Raw genomic sequence first — 21,590 nt, 5'->3', positions numbered from 1 at the left:
AGTCCTCAGAAAATTTCAGTATCTTCAAATTTCCTCCACAGAGAGAACATCACAATAAAAATGAGTGTAGAACAGCAAAAATAAAGGAGTAAAGACAACTTAAGAGGACCTTGGAGAGGATTGGCAGTTTTGTGTACCATCCTCTTTTTCTTTCTATCCTACTATATTTTGGAAATGCTGGTTTTCTTTTTTAGGTTCAGAATAAAATAAAGAAAAGAAAAAAAGAAATCACGTTTTGAATGAATGAAAACAATTTATTCAGCACTTAGTATGGTCCATGCGTTGTACAGAGTGCTGGAGATGCAAATCTAAGCATGCAAAATTATCTTTGCTCTCAAAGGGTTTACATTCCAGAGGAAGACAAGATTCACAGTGCAGTTGGAATTGGAAGAGGTGGGGAAGGTAGCATGGTTTGAAGAGGAACTAAAAAGGACACACTACTCTGGTACTGGGCAAGACAAGGTCAAAGCTCGTATTTCACAGCTTACCTTCTATCAGAGCACCCACATGGCCAGAATTTGAGTGCCAATGGAAGGAGGTGGTAGGATTCAGAACAGGTGGCATGGTTTGGGGATGAACATGATATTGTCCTGAACAGCCTGCTTCTTGGCAAGATAAGAAGAAATCTCACCCATCAGAGCCCAGAGTACCAGAGGGTGGGTTAAAACAAAATAACAAAACAAGAAAATAACACAAAGTAAATTCATTACTCCTGAAATTTCAACAGATGATAAAAATAACAACACAGAAATAACCTTGACAAAAACTTCCTAATGCCGTGGCAGCATTGAAGGCAAATACTGAAAGGAAAATTGTTTCTGGAGCATGATGTTCTTCAGTGAATTAAATCCTCTAGAATAAAAACAGTTCCCCCTTCTTCAATTCCTCCCACATGCTGACAGGTTACTTCTCCATCTTTTTTTTTCTTTTCCTTTTCTTTCTTTTTTTTGTCACAAGGTTCCAAATAAATCATCAGAAACATTACCTAGTTTATCAAGCTGTTTTTAAAATTACCCAGGTGTTATCTCAGGTGGTAATACTGCCCCTTTGCTACACACACATGCATACACAAACAAACATGCACACACACACACACACACACACACACACATACACACACACACATTAGAACAGGAGGTCTCTTGCCTAACAGACAGAGATAAATCCCTCCTTGGCATAATCATCAGAAACTAAGCCAAAATCATCTTCTTCTCCTGTTTTTCCTCCCCACCCCTCCAACCCTCCTCTTTCAGAGAGACCACAGGTGAAATGGGAGAAAATTATTACGGTGTGATGACTGCTAAAATGATGAAAGGTAAAGAAGATGGATTATCACAGTGCTGACATGATTTGGATGGATTTCCAAAATTAAGCTGTCTGCTGAAAGTGACCGTGGGCTTGGCACCCCGGCACTGGGGGGCTGCCCTCCTAATAACCTTCATCTGCACTTGGGAGCCAAGAGAGTGGAGCATGCTTCCCATTACCTTTCAAGCAATACACAGGCTTCTTCTGGCCCTGCAGTAATAGCAGGGCTGCTGGTGAACAGTTATAAACACCCACAGAGGGATGTGGCGTGAAAAGATCTCATCACCTGCCATTAGCACAGAGATGAATAATGCAGCATTTTCTGTGTGGCAGGTGTCAGGGGTGGGAGGAAGAATCACTTCTGTGAATGCTCCGGCAAGCACTTCAGCACCAAGAAAGAGTGATAGCAACAGACGCACGTGACAAAATTACACTTGCTATTATGATTGGGTTTTTTTTCGATTTCATGCAGTCCTTTTTATTCTTCTTTATATATTAAATGTTTGTTTTACTTATATTTAAAGAAATAGGAACATTGACTTTGCAAATAGCTGACAAGCTTTTCTTGCCTCCTCTCTTCCCCAGCTCTGCATAGGTACCAGAAAGCTCACCTGCTTGATTATAAACTTGATTTTTCTAAGCCCGACCAATCTCTAAGAGATATTCATTGCCCCTGTTTTCTTTCCTTTGCCTCTGTTTATGCAGTTAATGAAAATGAACCACGTTCCCCTACAGTTCCAAACCTACCCACTGATCAGCTGGACTGGACAACAAAGTGAGGTAGCTCTTAGCACAGTGCCTGGCACATAGAAGGCACTTTAAAAATGTTGAATGAATGAATGAATGACAAGCAGTGTGGCCTAGTGGAGAGGGTTCTAGGCTTGGACACAGAACACCTGGCTTCCAAATTTGCTCCAGAAGTAGTAGCCTGAGAAAAATGAATAACCTTCAGTTTCTTATCTGCAAAAAACAAAGAAAGAGATGCTGATCTACATTGTTAAAGGAGGTTTCCTCGTGGAAGTTCTCTGCTACAGTAAAATCATGGGAAAAAATGATGATGCTGATGGTGGGGGTGGTGCCAGCATCAACAACAATCTCTTTAATGCCTGTCTTATAGGCTTATGGTAAGGCTCCAAATAGGTAATGTATGGAAAGCACTTAGGAAAAAAAATGAAGCTATATGTAAATATCAGTTATTTAAAGAACTCTGATTTGGGGAGACTTTTTCCTTAATTTTTCCCCCAAACTAGAGTTAAAGAGAAGCCCTGTCCCAAAGCACACTGACCTGCTTGTACACACAGGATATGTAGTTGTCCTCTCTAAACAAAGGCTATAGTAGCTGGCAGGGTGACTGCCTTCATGAACCTGTCTGAAGAGACTGATGTCAGGCCAGCAGAACCTGAGATGGGAACAGGCCCCATTATTCCTCATTCGCAGACTGCAAAGTAATCTGTCTAGGGAGTCACAAATTGAGGTGATTTGTAGCTGCAGATCCTAATGTGAGAAATGCTTTGGATGAAGTTTAGGTCAAACCTTCTTAGAACCAGAGAAATTTCTGAGTACTCTGGGGTATAGTGAGGTCAGTTGTCACATAATGTCAAATGTGCCAGACATGAGAACAAAATTCTAGGAAAGATTTGCCACCTTGAACTCTTATCTTTTTACAAGACTAAAAGACAGCATGCCTTCCTTTCATTGGTATTTCCATTTGGCTTCATCTATATAAAGATGCAAGAAAGATAGAGACAGAGACAGAAAGAGCCAGAAAAAAAACAACTCTGCAAATGAGTACATGTTGTATGCTCTTTGGTAGATAGGAAGCACCTGGAGGATAGGAACTGTTTTGTTTTTATCTTTATATCCCCAGGTGATACCCTGGCATTTTACTCGTGCTTAATAAATATTGGCTAAATTAAACTGGTTACCTGAAAACTGAAAAAGCTCTTTAAACCTAACTCTATTGAGCAACATCTACCCCACAAGGGTAGCTCAGATATCTAGTAGTATCTCTTACTTGGAATCCATAGATAGTACTGAGGAATATCACTGAATATGAATACAGCTCAGTGTTACTAGTTTATTCTCTTTGTTGACCTATCTAGACAAGATGAATAAAAGACTAAAAGTGGAGGGTGGAGAAGCATTTCTGAGCTTAATAAGTGATTACTTTGACCCAGTAGAAAAAAAAGAAACAAAAGAAGAGGTAGGGCCAGACATAAAACTAGAAAAGGTGATTTGTTCTCTTTGGAGAAATATCTCTTTCTTTCTTTCTAAAACCCTCTCCTGTGTTCCCCCGTTCAATTCGACATGCATTTACTAAGCACCTACTATACATAGATCACTTGGCTAGGTATAATAGGCCTTTCCTTTAAGGAGTTTTACATTCAAGTGGTGAATGACGACATGACATATTAGAAAGAATGTTGGATTTTGAGTGAAAGGCCTGAGTTAAAATCCTGTCTTTGACAATTGTTACCAGTGTGGCCTTAAGCAATTCACTTAACTTTCCTATGTCTCAGTTTCCTCCTCTATAAGATAAAGGATCATGGTAGTTTAATCCTTGATGTTCCTTGAAGTCACAGAAGATCCACTCTGACCTCTCCCACTCTCTATCCCTCATTCTGTATCTTTTCCTAATGTAGATTTCCTACTCTACTAGCCTCCAAGTATTGCATTGTAGAGTATCCTACAAAGCTCATAAGTAGATTGGGTTGAGTATAAGGTAAACCATTACACTAAGTAGCTAAACAATCACTTCAGTGAACAGAACCAGGACAACACTGCACACAGTAACAGTAACATTGCACAATGGTCAGTTGTGATAGACTTAGATTTTCTCAGCAATACAATGATCCAATATGATTCCAAAAGATTCACGATAGAAAATGCTATCCATATCCAGAGAAAGAACTATGGAATCTGAATGTAGATTGAAGCTTATTATTTTCACTTCTTTGACTGTTTGTTGTTTTTTGTTTCTTATGGTTTTTCCTTTTTGTGCTGATTCCTTTTTTTTTTTACAACATGACAAATGTGGAAATATATGTAACATGATTGAACATCTATAATCCCTATCAGCAATCCATAACTGTTTTTCTTGGAGAAGGGGGAAGGGAGGGAGGGAGAAAAATTTGGAACTTGAAATCTTACAAAAAATGAATGGCACATGCAAGTGAGAAAAATAAAATACTATTAAGAGCAAAAAAAAAAAAAGCTCACTTCAGGGTAGAAACATATAGGGCAAGCTAGGATTACCACTTTAGTGATACTGATAGTTGAACAGAATCATAGCTCTGGAATGACCATGGACCTCATGCACACATCTATAAAAAGAACAAGTTAGACTAGATAGATTCTAAGATCCTTTCTAGTTCTAAATCCATGGTTCTATGATATGGTTTATGAACCTATTGCTGAGGTCAGTGTTCTATCTTGTTAGTTTGTCACTTCAGTACTAGGAAAAAAGCTCCTGACTGACAAGCCAAATCCACCATTTTCAAGAAACTGCTATGTGATTAAACCCACAAAGGGCATGGGACAGCTTACAAAGAAATGAAGTAAAGGACAGTGAAATCATATAAGGCAAATTATACCGGGAGCTAAAGGACCACTTTTGAAGTTTCCCTTTGGAGCTTTGTTCAAAAGTGAAAGGTAGGGGACAGAGTGAAGATGGCAAGTGAAGCCAACATTTTTGCCAGGCTCTCCCAACATACCAGCCACCTTCTATAACAACCTTAAAAAAATGCCAAAATGAATTCTGGCCAGAAAAGCCAATTAAAATTCACAGTGAGTCATTTCTCAAGCTCAGGGAAAGTTAAGAAGACAGAAAGATGGAATACAAATACTGAAATGGAGGCTATCCAGGAATACAGAAATCCCTTTTCCCCTCCCCCAGACAACCCTCTTCCATTTTCCCAGATGATACTCAACTCTCACCCAAAGTCTGAAGTCAAGAAATAATATAGAAAAATGAGTAAACAACAACAACAAAGAAACTAACTAAAAAACTCCCATAGTGACAAGATAACTCAATACGCAAACTCAGAAGAATACAATGACTTGAAAATCTTCAAACAAAATCTCAAAGGAAAAAAGTGTGGATTGGACATAGACTCAACAAGAATTCCTAGAAAATTTCCATGGGAAAAAAATTAGGAGCAAAAAACAAAGAATTAAAAAATAAGTGTGGCAGAGAAAAATTGAGAAAACAAATTAGAGTTGTGCAAAAAAAAAAAAATGACAAAGAGAATCAACATCTTGGGAAAAGAGGCACAAAAAAATACTGAAGAAAATAATTCCTTTAAAGTCAGAATTGACCAAATGGTAAAAGAGGTACAAAATCTCACTGAATTTAAATCCCTAAAGATTATAATCGGTCAAGTGGAAGCTAATGACATCATGAGACACTAAGAAACAATAAAGCAAAGCCAAAAGACTGAAATAATAGAAGAAAAATGTTCAATATCTCATTTAAAAACCTGACCTGGAAAAACATATTCATCCTTCATTGCCAAAGAAGGCCATGCCATCAGAGAAATCATGACATGACTTGCATTTGACTTTGTTTTGAGTGAGGGAGGGCTGTGCAGGTCACCAGCCTCACTTCTCCTCCAGAGCCATCTGAATCCAGTGACCAGATATTCATCAGGATGACTGGAGATGACCCAGGATGAGGCAATTGGGGTTAAGTGACTTGCCCAAAGTTACACAACTAGTGAGTGTCAAGTGTCTGAGGTGAGATTGGAACTCAGGTTCTCCTGACTCCTGCACTGGTGCTCTATCCACTACACCACCTAGCTGCCCCATCTCAAAAAAATAGATTAAAGAGAGATGATTTAAGAATTGTTGGACTACCTAAAAGCCATGATTTAGAAAAGGAGTCTAGATATCTTTTTTCAAGAAATTATGAAGGAAAAATGATCAGATATATTAGGATCAGAGGGCAAAGTAGAAATTGAAAGCATCTTCTGGTTATTTCTTGAAAGAAGTCCAAAAATTGAAAAGTCATAGGCATATGATAGTCAAGATCCAAAGCACCCAAATCAAGGAGAAAATACTGAAAGAATCCAGAAAGCAATGCTTAAAATATCACAGAGGCAGAGTTATTATCAAAAAGATTTAGCAACTACCACCTTAACAGAGTGGAGGGCTTGGAATATGATATCCTAGAAAGCAAAAGAGCTAGTAGTACAACAAAGAATAAGCTACCCAGCAAAACTGAATGTAATCCTTTATAGGAAAAATAGACATTTAATGAAAATAGAGGACTTTTAAGCATTCCTGATGAAAAGATCAGGGTTGAATAGAAAATTTGACATTCAAATGCAAAACTCAAGAAAAGTATAACAAGGTAAACATGAATGAGAAATCCTAAGTTATTTCACAAGGTTAAACTATTTATATTCCTATGTGGGAAGATACATATAATTCCTGAGAACTTTATTATGATTAGAACAGTTAGGTGGAATCTATTTAGGTAGAAGGCATGGGTATGAGCCAACTAAATTAGGTTGATCCCAAAAAAAGAATAGGAGGATGAGGAAGAGGGATGTATGTGGAGAAAGGGGAAGAGAGAAGAATGGGAGAGATTATCTCTTGTAAGTGAGACATTCAAAGAAGAGTTAATATAATGGAGTGCAAAATGAGGGAAGGGGAACAAGCAACATTTAAACCTCACTCTAATATGAACTGTTCAATAAGGAAAGAATATGAATACACATGCAGTTCAGTACAAGAATTCATCTTTGTCAAAAGGAAAGTGAAGGGGAGGGACTAAGAGAAAAATGGGGGGGAGAGGGAGGGTACATTAAGAATTACAGTGGTCAAAAATTCATGAGGGGGCAGAGTAAAAAAAGGATAAATTTAAGAGAATAGGATGCAGGGATACATACAGTTAGCAATCATAACTGTGAGTGTGAATGAGATGAACTCACCCACAAAACAGAGGATGGCAGCAGAAGGAATTAAAAATCAGAATCCAACAATATGTTGTTGTTGTTGTTTTAATTAGTTTATTTATTTTTTAGTTTTCAACATTCATTTCCACAAGATTTTGAGTTCCAAATTTTCTCCCTATCTCTTCCTTCCCCCAACCCAAGATAGCATGCATTCTGATAACGCCTTCCCCCAGTCTGCCTTCATTTCTATCACCCCCCTCTTATCCCTTTCCATCTTACTTGTAGGGCAAGATAGATTTCTACACTCCACTGCCTGTATATCTTATTTCCCAGTTATATGTAAAAACAATTTTTAACATTTCTTTTTGAAATTTGAGTTTCATATTGTCTTCCTCCTTCCTTCCCCACCCACACTCATTGAGAAAGCAAGCAACACATAGGTTTTACATGTGTTGTTATGCAGAACACTTCCGTAATAGTCATGTTATGAAAGACTAACTATATATTTCCCTTCATTCTATCCCACCCCCACTTATTCTATTTTCTCCTTTTCCCCTATCACTTTTCAACAGTGTTTCCTTCTGAATATCCCTCCTCCAATCTGCTCTCCCTTCTATCATTCCCTACCCCCCCTTAACTCCTTCCCCCTTACTTTCCTCTAGGGTAAGATACTCCCTTGAGTATGTACGTTATTCCCTTCTTAAGCCAAATCCGATGACAGTAAGGTTCACTCATTCCCTCTCATCTTCCCCCCTCTTCCCCTCCATTGTGAAACCTTTTTCTTGCCTCTTTTATGTGAAATAATTTACCCCATTCTATCTCTCCCTTTCTCCTCCCAATATATTCATCTTTCACTTCTCAATTTTATTTTTTAGATATCACCCTTTTTTATATTCAACTTACCCTGTGCCCCCCTCTACATATATATAAACATATATGTATATATAACTATATCTATATGTATAAATATGTGTGTATGTACATATGTATGTATGCATATACATGCATACATATATATATATATATATTATGTATATTTTTTTTCCAACTACCCTAATACTAAGAAAGGTCTCATGAGTTACAAATGTCATCTTTCTATGTAGGAATGTAAACATTTAAACTTTAATAAGTCCCTTATGATTTCTCTTTGCTGTTTACCTTTTCATGCTTCTCTTGATTTTGATATTTGAAAGTCAAATTTTCCATTCAGCTATGCTCTTTTCAGCAAGAATGCTTGAAAGTTCTCTACTTCATTGAATGTCCATTTTTCTCCCAGAAGTATTATACTCCGTTTTGTTGGGTAGGGGATCCTTGGTTTTAATCCTGGCTCTCTGACCTCTGGAATATCATACTCCAAGATCTCCAAAACCGGAACGTAGAAGCTTGTGTTATCCTGATTGTATTTCCACAATACTCAAATTGTTTCTTTCTGGTTGCTTGAAATATTTTCTCCTTGACCTGGGAACTCTAGAATTTGGCTACAATATTCCTAGGAGCTTTCATTTTGATATCTTTTTCATGAGGTGATTGGTGAATTCTTTCCATTTTTATTTTGCTCTCTGGTTCTAGAATATCAGGGCAGTTTTCCTTGAAAATTTCATGAAAGATGATATCTAGGCTGTTTTTTTGATCACGGTTTTCAGGTAGTCTCATAATTTTTATATTATCTCTCTTGGATCTATTTTCTAGGTCAGTGGTTTTCCAGTGAGCTATTTTGCATTGTCTTCTATTTTTCATTCTTTTGGTTTTGTTTTATAATTTCTTAATTTCTCATAAAGTCATTAGCTTCCATTTGCTCCATTCTAATTTTGAAGGAATTATTTTCTTCAATGAGCTTTGGACCTCTTTTTTCCATTTGGTCAATTCTGCTTTTTAAGGCATTCTTCTCATGGGTTTTTTGGACATCTTTTGCCATTTGGGTTAGTCTATTTTTTAAACTGTTATTTTCTTCAGTACTTTAGGGGGTCTCCTTTAACAAACTGTTGACTCATTTTTCACTATTTTCTTACATCACTCTCATTTCTCTTCCCAATTTTTCCCCTACTTCTCTTACTTGATTTTCAAAATCCTTTTTGAGTTCTTCCCTGTCCTGCAACCAATTCATATTTTTCTTGGAGGTTTTTGATGCTGGAGCTTTGACTTTGTTAGCTTCCTCTGGTTCTATGTTTTGATCTTCTTTGTCATCAAAGTTAAGTTTCTATAGTCTGGGGATTTTACACTGTCTCCTCACCTTCCCAGCTAAATATTTGATGTTCTAACTCTTTGACAAGGTAGTACCTTGCTTCCAGTGGGGTGGGGTACTGTCCCAGACTTCAGGGGTTTTGTTTCAGCCACTCAATCTCCCACCATTTGTGTGCCCAGAGCTCTAGAAGCTGCCACTGTTGCTGCTGCTGCTATTGCTACTGTCACTGCAGCTGCCATACACCCTCCACTCCCACCCTGGGGCTGAGGTCAGACCCCAGCCAGACCATATGCTCCTCTTTCACCCAGGTCCCACAGAGTTTTCCTGCTGGCCTTCTATGCTGTCTTTGTCATTTGTATATTGAGAAGTCCAGAAGCTGCCACAGCTGCCAGTGATTCAGTCCCTTTAGACCTGCTTCAGCCAAGTGTATTCCAGTGTCACCCACACTGGACTGTGTTCCACTCTCAATCTGTTGTGATATACCCTTCCTGTTGATCTTATAGGCTGTCTTGGTCTGGAGGTTTGTTTCATTCTGTCATTTTGTGGGTTCTGTAGCTCTAGAATTTGTTTAGAGTTATTTTTACAGGTATTTGGAGGGCTTTGAGGGGAGAGCTCAAGCAAGACCTGCCTTTACTCCACCATCTTGGCTCAATAATATGTTGGTTACAAGAAACATACTTGAAACAAACATGCACAAAGTTAAAATAAGAGGCTGGAGCATAATCTATTGTGTTTCAGATGAAGTAAAGAAGGCAAGGGTAGCAATCATGATTTTGGACAACACAAAACGGAAAAGAGACCTAGTTAGAAAGAATAATCATGGAAACCATATTTTGCTCAAAGGTATCATTGACAATGAATTAATATCAATATAGAATATATTAGTACCAAGTGGCATAGCATCCAGCTTCTTGGAGGAGTTATAAGAAAAATATGCAGTGAAACTGTACTAATGGGGAAACCTCAATTTATACCTCTCAGAACTTGATAATTCTAATCATAAAATAAACAGGAAAAAATTAATGAGATGCATAGAATTTTAGAAAAATTAGATATGACAGACCTCTGGAGAATATTGAATAAAATTAGAAAGGAATAGACCTATTCTCAACTACTCAAGACACTTTCATAAAAACTGATCGTGTGTTAGAGAATAACCTTACAAACCTGCAGAAAGGCAAAAATATAAATTACATCATTTTCAGATCATAATATAATAACAACTGCTTTTATGAAGGAACTTTGAAGCATAGATTAAAAATTGATCAGAAACTAAATAATATAATCCAAAAGGAAGGAGTGAGTCAAAGAACAAATCATGGAAGCAATCAATAATTTCCTTAAAGATAATGAATACAATGAGACGATATACCAAAATTTGTAGGATGTGGCCAAAGCAATACTTAGGAGAACATTCATGTCCCTAAATGCTTACATCAATAAAAGGGAAAGAACAAATCAATAAGCTGGGAATACAACTAAAAAAGCCAAAAAAACAGCAAATTAAAATCTCCCATTTAAAAATCAAAATAGAAATCCTAAAAACATAAGGGGAAATTAATAAAATTGAAATTTTAAAAATCCATTGAATTAATAAATAAAACTAGTACCTAGTTTTATTTTTTATGATGCAAAATAGATAGATCAGACAAATAAAATAGAAAAACTATTGACTAATTCTATTTTTAATGGAAAGAAGACAAAATCAAGTGCACCAAAAATGAAACGTATGAATGTACCATCAATGAAGGTGAAATCAAAGCAATTATTAGGAGTTTTTTGGAAAATTACATATCAATAAAACTGACAACCTAAATTAAATGAGCAAATATTTGCAAAAATATAAATTCCCCAGATTAATAGGAGACATAGAATGCTAAAATAACACTTACCTTAGAAAAAAAATTGAACAAACCATAAATAAGCTCCCAAAGGGGGAAAAAAGCCTGAGACCAGATGGATTTATAAGTGAACGTTACTAAATATTTAGAGAACAATCAATTCCAGCACTATTTAAGCTATTTTAAAAGTAGGAAAAGGAATCCTATCAAATTTCTTTTAAAGCACAAATAAAAATGGTTTTCCTAATATTGAATTAGCACTGAATTCCTGAAATAAATCTAGCCTGGTCATAGTATATAATATTTGAGACATACTGCTGAAAATTCTTGACCAATATTTCATTTAAAATTTTTGCATTGGGGCAGAGCCAAAATGGTGGAATAGAAGGATGGATCTGCTCTAGCTCCGCCCTTATAGCCCATAAAATACCAGCAAAAAAAGACTAGAGCAGCAGAAGCAACAAAATGACAGAGTGAGAGATTTGTAGCCCAAGACAGTCTGGAAGGCCAACAGGAAAGGTCTATCACACAGGGCTCATAGTGCAGCACAGACCAGCCTGGGCTGCATGGCATGGCACAGACAGGACTGGAGCAGGCTGCAGGGTGCAGAATCACGGGTAGCAGTTGTGGTTATCTGATTTCTCAACCCACAAATCCCAAAGACATCTTCAAACTTAGGTAAGAAAGCTCTTTCTTACCTGGATGAGAGGGCTGTGTGGTCTGGCAACAGGCCCAGCCCCAGGGCAGCAGAAGTGTCCACTTTTGGAGCCCTTGATCTAAAGACCTTGGAGGAATCAAACAGCTGATCTGGGTCTCAGTTTTTAGTGGCAGCCCTGGGGTGAGGAGGAGCACTGGAGTGATGGAGCTGGTGATGACTGTGGAGAGGGAATCCTTGTTGCAGATCCTAGGCAGAAAAGAGTGCTTGTGGTTGTTCACAGACCAGAGCACAGGCCAGGAGAGTAGTAAACTCCTCTCCCTTGATGGAGGAACTGAGAACTTACAGGTCCTTAGGGTATACCCTCCACTTGACAAAGGACTCAAAAGTTAAGTAACTGGCTGGGAAAATGCCCAAAAAGGGGAAAAAATAAGATTATAGAAGGTTGCTTTCTTGGTGAACAGGTATTTTCTTCCATCCTTTCAAATAAGGAAGAATAAAGCATACCATCAGAGGAAGACATAAAAGTCAAGGCTTCTACATCCAAAACCTCCAAAACAATATGCAATGATTTCAGGCCAAGGAAGAGCTGAAAAAGGATTTTGAAAATCAAAATTAAGAGAGGTGGAGGAAAAATTGGGAAGAGAAATGAGAGCAATGCAAGAAAATCATGAAAAGCAAGTCAACGGCTTGCTAATGAGGACCCCAAAAATGCTGAAGAAAATGGCACCTTTAAAAATAGACTCAACCAAATGGCAAAAGAGGTCCAAAAAGTCAAGGAGGAGAAGAGTGATTTTAAAAGCACAATTGGCCAAATGGAAATGGAGGTCCAAAAACTCACTGAAGAAAATAGTTCTTTAAAAATTAGAATGGAACAGATACAAGCTAATGACTTTATGAGAAACCAAGAGATTATAAAACAAAACCAAAAGAATGAAAAAATAGAAGAAAATGTGAACTCTTTCACTGGAAAAAACAATTGGCCTGGAAAACAGATCCAGCAGAGATAATTTAAAAATTATTGGTCTACATGAAAACCATGATCAAAAAAAAAAAGCCTAGACATCATCTTTCAAGAAATTATCCAGGAAAACTGCCCTGATGTTCTAGAACCAAAAGGTAAAATAGAAATGGAAAGAATCCACTGCTCACCTCCTACAAGAGAGCCCAAAAGGAAACTCCTAGGAATATTGCAGCCAAATTCCAGAGTTTCCAGGTCAAGGAAAAAACATTACAAGCAGCCAGAAAAAAAACAATTCAAGTATTGTGGAAATACAATCAGGATAAAACAGGATTTAGCAGATTCTACAGTAAGAGATCAAAGGGCTTGGAATATGATATTCCAGAGGTCAAAGGAGATAGGATTAAAACCAAAAATCACCTACCCAGCAAAACTGACTACAATACTTCAGTGGGAAAAAAAAGGAACTTCAGTGAAATAGAATACTTCCAACCATACTTGTTGAAAAGGCAGAGCTGAATAGAAAATTTGACTTTCAAATACAAGAATCAAAAGAAACATGAAAAGGTAAACAAGAAAGAGAAGCCTTAGGGAACTCATTAAAGTTGAACTGCTTATATTCCTACATGGAAATATGTTATTTATAACTCATGAGACCTTTTTCAGTATTAGGGTAGCTAGAGGGAATATATATGTAGGTGTGCATTGGTATATATGTGTATATTATATATGTGTAGGTATGTATGTGTACATAGGTGTATGTGTATAGGTATATATGTATATATACATACACATATATTCATAGAGGGCATAGGGTGAGCTGAATGTGAAGGGAGAATACCTAAAAAAATAAAATTTACTGGTGAATGGAATGTACTAGGAGTAAGAGAAAGGGAGAGGTAAAATGTAGCAAATCATCTCACATACAAGAGGGAAGAAAGAGCTTTTACAATGTAGGGGAAGAGGGGAGAGATGAAAGGAAATAATTGAGCCTTATTCTCATGGGATTTGGCTTAAGGAGAGAATAACCCACACTTAATTGGATATGGAAATCTATTTTACCCTGAAGGAAGGCAAGAGGGAAGGGGGTAGGAGAGGGAAGATAATAGAAGGACAGCAAATTGGTGAAAGAGATAATCAGAAGCAAACACTATCGTGGGAGGACAGATCAAGGGGAATAAATGGAGGGCAGGATAGGATAGAGGGAAATGTGGTTAGTCTTTTGCAACATAACTATTATGAAAGTGCTTTGTATCGTTATACATGTATGACATATTGATTTACTTGTTTTATCAATGAGGATGGCTGGGGAGAGAAGGAGAGAACAAGTAACTCAAAGTTTTAAGAATGAATGTTAATAATTGTTTTAGCATGCAACTGGAAATTAAGATATACAGGAGATGAAGTATAGAAATATATTTTGCCCTGCAGAAAAATAAAGGGGAAGGGGATGGAAGAAGGACGGGTAATAGAAAGGAGTACAGACTGGAGGAAGGGGTGGATAAGGTGCATGCTGTTCTGAGGTGGGGGGTAAGGATAGATGGGGAGAAAATTTTGAATTCAAATTCTTGTGGAAATGCATGTTAATAACTGAAAAATAAATTATATATTTTAAAAAATTTGTATCAATATTTCTTAGGTTGATGGACAGTTTTCTTTTTTCTATTCTGGCTCTCCCTGGTTAATAAATCATATTTGTGTTATAAAAAGAATTTGGTAAGACAGAGTCCTTTTCCTACTTTTTCAAGAGAGATTGACCTCTAAAAATGAGACCCATTTGTGCTTCTTGACAGATCTACAATTTGGAGGGCGTGCATTAGTGTAATACCTCTGCACAAAGGCACTAAGCTTGTTCCTCTACCACCAGTAAATTTTCTTTTCTCAGATGTGTCCATATAAACTCATTCTCAATCAAAAGCAGGACTATGGAAGTTTCTTAATGGAATTCTTCATTTCTGAAGTGAATTCATATTGTTTTCTAAAATAATTAATATTTTTATTCAATCCTACTATTATTATTATTTTAGCCTGGTCCTGTAATTTCACTGGTTCAGAAAGTTCCCATGAGGAAATTCCCTCTAGTAATGAAGTTCCACAGTTATCCAGCCCAGAGTTACCTGGAGCACAGAAAGGCAGAGAGACTTGCTCAGGATCAGAGAGCAGATATTTTTCCAGGACAGGATATAAACTCAGATCTTCTTGACTACAACACCAGCTCTCTATCCATTACACCATGCTGCCTTACAACTACAGCTATTCAAAAGTGGGATGGGTTACCTCATGAGGTAGTGAGGTCCCCATAAAAATGGAAGCTATATGACAATTTGTGAAAGAGATCATAGAGGGGCTTCCCATTAAGATTATCTCTGAAATTCTATGATTCTATTACTTCTAGGATTTTTCTCCATTATAATTATTAGCTCTTTCTAGTCCTTTCTATTTCCACAGTCAGAACTATATCCCAAGGAGGATGCCCTTATTTCTGAACTTCTACCACAGCCTACCCAGTTATCTCCCTACCTCCAGCATCTTCTCCCACCCCCACATCCTATCTTTCCTACAACAGCAAGAAACAGCTTCCTAAACCTCATTTTAACTGTGTCACTGCCCTTCCCAGAAGCCTACAGAGTTCACTAAATGGCTTTCGAATAAAATTAAAACTAATTGCATATACTGAGTCACTCCCCACCCTTTAACTATAGTCATCTCCTATTACACTGTGGTTCATGCAATCAGAACCTGATTATATACTCCCACAGAGTTTTCCCACTTCCCCTAAGTCATCATACATGTCATCCTGCCTCACCAACAAATTCTATCCTGTCCTTCTCTCCACAGTATGACTTAAAATCCATCTCTTTCACCAGGTAGGGTCAGATTACTACATCTGGAGCCCCTCATATCCCAAATTGATTAATATTCATTAATATAATGTGAAATAAGAACTCATCTTTGTAGAGAGAAAATTTTAAGATTTACAAACATATAATAATCCCATGAGGTAGGTAGTAGAGAAACTAATGTTATTATTTCTTTAGAGATTAAGAAACAGGGTCAGAGAGATTAAATGTCTTGTTCAGGGTAATAATACACCTTATAATGTGATAAGTACTCAGTAAAACTATTGATAAAATTATGTGAGATCTGTATAGGGAGCGATCATCTCAGACAATTTTTGCTGATGGAGGTGATGATGGAGAGGTGAACCTTTGAAGGATGGTGTTCTGCACTGCCTTTTTTCATCCCCTATATTTTGACTACTGTGAGCCATGAATAAATGAATGCTATGAATGGATGATTTTTTGTTTCCTAGAGAAGTGAAGCTAATTTATGGATAGAGCCAGGGTAATTATTCCTATCTGTGCTTGTTGCCTACTGAAACTTTGAATACAACTCCCATTTTAGGAGACTTCCTAAATAGAAGAAACTTTTGAATAAATGTGATTTATTGCAAAAATTTATATGTTAAAATTGAATCCTTTTCTTTTTTAAAAAAAGTTATTTATTTATTTATTTTTAGATTCTGACATTTATTTCCACAAAATTTGGAGTTCCTATTTTTCTCCCCATCTCTCCCCTCCCCCCTCCACACACACACACACACACACACACACACACACACACATCTTAATATTTGTAACAGTAAAAAAAACAATCACTAGAGATAGCCTAGCCTACCCTCCTCATTTTACAGATGAGGAAACAGTAAGCTCCATTAGAGTGAATGAAAAATTCTAAAATGCACAGGACTCTTTTTCCTTTTATGTCAGCAATGCCTACCACATTACCTTGTACACAAAAAAACCCTTAGTAAATGCATGTTAGCTGATTGATTGATGCAGAGCAAAAGGGAAGGAAATTATTTCTGAAGAACTGACACTGCCACACAGGGATGGCAGCCACAGCAAAATGACAAATGCCAACAGGGGAACTGCATAGGGCTGGGGGTAAGGTTGTTCCCCACTGTTCCCAGCTTAATGATCAGTGGTGTGAATATGCAATGAGCTGCACACTCCAATCCAATCCAATTCAGAGCCTCTCAAGGTTCAAATTTATATAGAGTTTTAGACAAAGAGATGGTATGATATTAAGCAAAAAATGCCCCATCCTCTAAAGAGGAAGAAAAAGGGTAGTATGGACCACTGGAATAAAGGTATTTTCTGAGTTGTCTAATAGGGAAGAAAGAATGAGGGGCAGGGAGCCAGGAGATAACATGGTATCACAGCAAACAAGTGGTTAAGGAGGGGCCAATGCCTAGTCATTTGGTAAAATGAACTTTAGCATACATGCATCCTGGGGTCTGGTGCCATATTGGTTAAATCCATTCTTTTACAGGTTTACAGTTGATTATTAAGTGACTCATTCAATTTTGCACAGGTAATAAAGAGTAAAGCTTGGATTCAAATCCAAATCAGTATTTTTCTAATTATATTAACTCAATGAATTAATCTATTACATCTATCATGTTTTACAAGAGAACACCTGTGCCTAGAGATGGTAAGGAACTTCCATTGCTAGTTAATGACAATGTAATAGGAGCCCAGGCCTCACAATTTTGTTTCACAGAATCACGGAGTATCATAGATGGAAGGGACCTTTGAGAACATCTCACATTACTTATATCTGAATAAGTGTTTTCCATTGTTCACTCATTTTTCAATCATGTCCAACTCTTCATGACTCCATTTTGGGTTTTCTTGGCAAAGATATTAGCATGGTTTGCCATTTCTTTCTCAAGCTCAGTTTACAGATGATGTAACTGAGGCAAACAGGGTTGTCCAGGGTCACACAGCTGGTGAGTGTCTAAGACCAGAATTGAATTCATGAAGATGAGTCTTCCTGGTTCCAAGTCCAGTGCTCTATGCACTGCACCACCTAGCTGCCCAAGTCCCCTCTACAACATATTCAACAAATGTTCATTCATAGAGCCTTTGCCTGAAGACCTCCATAACATTGCACTACATAGTAGTTCTTCTCATGCACAACTGCAAGTGAGCTAATCAGGCTTGCCTAAGTAAAGAAAAAGCAGAGGATCAGTACAAACCATTATAACAGCGTCAGACCGAAAGTAGGATGTAGCTGAGCCAGCAAATTTCACAGTGAATACAGTTGTACTCATGGAATCAACTCTTTCCCTTGTATTTCTAAGACATAACATGACAGAGGATACTCCATTTTCCCATGTTTGAAGTTTCAGGATTAGCTCTTTTCTTTCCATTTTAAACATAAAATCTTATCTCTATTATGATTGAACTATTAGAGTGGGTTTGTTTGTTCTTTGATCTTGGCCTGTGATTTCAGCAGTGAAAGAAATTATACATTTCACTACTACGCTTTTCTTTTTATCCACAGATCCTAGTACAGCACTTGACTTCATAGTAGGTGCTAAATGCATGTTTGCTGATTGAAGGGAATTGAATTAAGTGGAGTTTGGGTTAATTTTTTTTTAAGAATGCATGCATAATATTATATCTGTCTAGCCAGTTGAAAAAGTTGAAAAGTTTGAGAAAAATATGAAAAATCTCTTTTGTTTTTGTTTTGTTTTTACAAATAACTATTCAGGGGAGAGACAGTGTTAAGTGTGATTATGCTAACCTCTGAAACATTTGGATCCAAAAAATCAATGCAAATATTCACTGACAATGTATCTTTCAATGATTTTAAATGCTTTCTACTTTAAAAAATATACAATTGAACTGTTCTGGACAAGAGCAATACAAATAAAAACATAGTAAGTGTGGTTGCCAACATTTACAATCAGTCCAGGGATAACACCCGTAAGGTTTCATGGCTAGATAGAACCTTGCATGCCACTACTCATTTGTTCCCACCAAGAGAAAACCAGGTCAATCATTAGATCTTCTGTTTCTATTTCAACTGAGATTTGGAAAGGACCATAGAATTATGTGAGCATCAGGTGCTTGATCTCTGGAATAATACTTGACAATACAAAGAAACAGACAGGGAGCAAGCAGTACAATGCCCCCAGAGTGATAAAGGGTATGGAAAGCTGAGAATGGGATAGCTGCGAAACAGCATTAAAGAATTCTGGATCACATTATATATCTCCAAAACCACTGACTCAGAGGGGATGTGTCCCAGGAATAGAGATGCCTCACAGGCTTGGCTGGGAACACAGTTGCCACCAATCTGGTTATATCATGTGGGATGGGTTTGGAAGATAATATAATTAGATTGGGTTTGTGATTTCAACAAATTAAATGACTGGGAACAACACTAAGTGACATCCACTAAAAGAGATGCCTGAACTCTCCCTTCCTACCCTCAGTCTCTTCACCTGTCTACATTGTACAAGTACAACGAACTTAAGCTAATTAATACCATTAACATTGTTAAGCAATATAGTACTTTGCAGTAGCAACAATTCTTTAAAAATTACTTTCAATAATCAGTCCTAACCAAAAAAATCTGGGATAGAGTCACATTTCCATTTTAGAGACATGGAAAAACAAGATGGTAGAAATCAAATGACTTACCTAAGGTCACCCAATAGTAATAAGCTCAAATTCCAAATCTCTTATTGATCTTGACCCTTGACTACTACCCCAGAGAATGCTCTTTGCAAATGCTAAATTTCGAAGCAGAAATTTTCAAATAGTCAGGATCATCATTGGGTTATATAGCCTGGGGAAAACCGCTACAGACTTATGCAGTTCTCCATTTGCAAATGGGGTCTAGTCTCACTTGTCACATGTTGGTAAAAGGTTGGGAGCATCCCTGAGTCTTAGAGTGAACTAGTCTGAGCAGGATGATTCCTACAGCCTACCTAGATATACAGTGAATGGCCCAGAGATATTCAGACAGTCTGGAAGACAAAAGTGGGCCAACCCCATAACCACCTTGAGCAACTGCCGGTATATCAGGATCAGGGAGCATGGGTATGCATCATCTAATGCATTAGGCTATTTATTACCCTCATTATTATCATTGAAATGCATAGGTTAGGATGGATCTTTTGGGAGTAGGTTCTGAACGCCAGGCTGCTCAGTAACATATAGCCTCTCACACGTGTAGTTAAATATCTCAGCACTTCCAACAGCCAAGCCAAACTGCAATGACCTTCTTTTCCAATTATTACAGTTGAATCTTTGCATCTTATTGTTCTTGAAATATGATGAGTTCACAAGTTTCTTATGAACTGGGTCCTCAAAAATGCCAGCATTTCTACTAGCAAAAATTAACTGTAGTTTTCCTAAGTTTGCACCCAGGTAGAAAGAAAGGTGGTAGAATCCGAGCCCTCTGTAAATACTGATTTTTAGATATTTTCTTTAATGATATATGGGGTAGAATGTGCTTTTTACCCTTTCTTTCTGACTGCTGATATACAATTTCCAAAGGACATATACTAGTAGAGAAAAGGGTAGGAAAGGAACAGAGGAGAGGGGGAAATAGAAAAAAAGGAAGAGAAAGGAAGGGAAAGAAAAAGAGAGATATTTCATTTTTTTAAATACAATGCATTTTATTTCACTCTATTTCAAATCAATTAAACCTTTAACATCAGGTATACCTAAATGTTTATTCTTACCTTGTCTAATTAAAGCAATCCTAAAGCACACTGCTCCATGCTATCAAACCTATGTGTGGTCATACCTCTTTTAATGAAGTTTACATATGTGTATGTGTGGGTGCCAATTACAAACTTATCATGTAGAAATTTCATAAGCAGAGGTAGCAATGGCAGAGGAGGCGCAGGGATGATTTTCTAAGACATCAGACAAAGAAACAGAATAATGTCAAATATACCATAAAAATATAAGCTGTGTGTCTAAGAGTCCTGGGTCCAGGGATAGATTAAGATGTCTGATCATGTCATCCCTACCCCACCTCCTTACTCGATAAATTCTGTGGCTCCCTATTAAGTTGTAGGATCAAATTTAAACTCTTCTGTTTAGACTTCAAAGTACTTTACAAATTGCCTCTATCTTAGCTGTTCTATTTTATTACATATTACTTCTTCTATCTACTCTAAGACAAAGTCAAACTCGCTTTCTTGGTCTTCTTCATGTAGATACCCCATCACTTTTCTCTACTGATAAAGTTTTCACCTGCCCCTCTTAAAATGTGTGGTTTCCTTCAAGACTCAGTTCAAGCATCACCTTCCTCAAGTGGCCTTTCTTAGTCTCCTCAAGTACTAGTGCCTTCCCTCCTCCTCAAGGGGTTTATCTTGTATCTTAGGGAGAAGTGTCTAAGGAACTTCCAACCCCATCCCCCAGTACAATTGCATCCATGAATAGACTGCTCTCTGTGCTGTCTCTATAACCCATTCTCTAAACAAGGGATGGAGAGCCTGCGGCCTTGAAGCCACATGTAGCCTTTTAGGTCCTTGTGTGCAACCTTTTGACTGAGTCCAAGTTTTATAGAACAAATTCTTTTATTAAAGGGATAGGTGCTGTGAAGTTTGGATTCAGTCAAAGGGCCACACTTGAGGACCTAGAGGGCCACATGTGGTCTCAAGGCCACAGGTTCCCCACCCCTGCTCTACTGTCTTTGCTTCTAGTTATAGCTCTAAGAGGATGTGAAGGGAGAGAGACTCAATGATAAGCCTACATTTAGAAGGTATAATGTTGTACACCTGATTATCTGAGCTCCAATTTCTTCATCAGTAAAATTAATAGGTTGAACTAGATAATTAAAACATTTCTTTTACCTCTAAATATATTATTCTCTAAATAGAATTAGTAATAAATTAGATTGGTTCAATTCAATTAATCATGAAAATAGTAAATTA

Source organism: Notamacropus eugenii, chromosome 1 (assembly GCF_028372415.1).
Source record: "Notamacropus eugenii isolate mMacEug1 chromosome 1, mMacEug1.pri_v2, whole genome shotgun sequence".
NCBI lineage: Eukaryota > Metazoa > Chordata > Mammalia > Diprotodontia > Macropodidae > Notamacropus > Notamacropus eugenii.
This window is presented reverse-complemented; position numbering follows the sequence as displayed.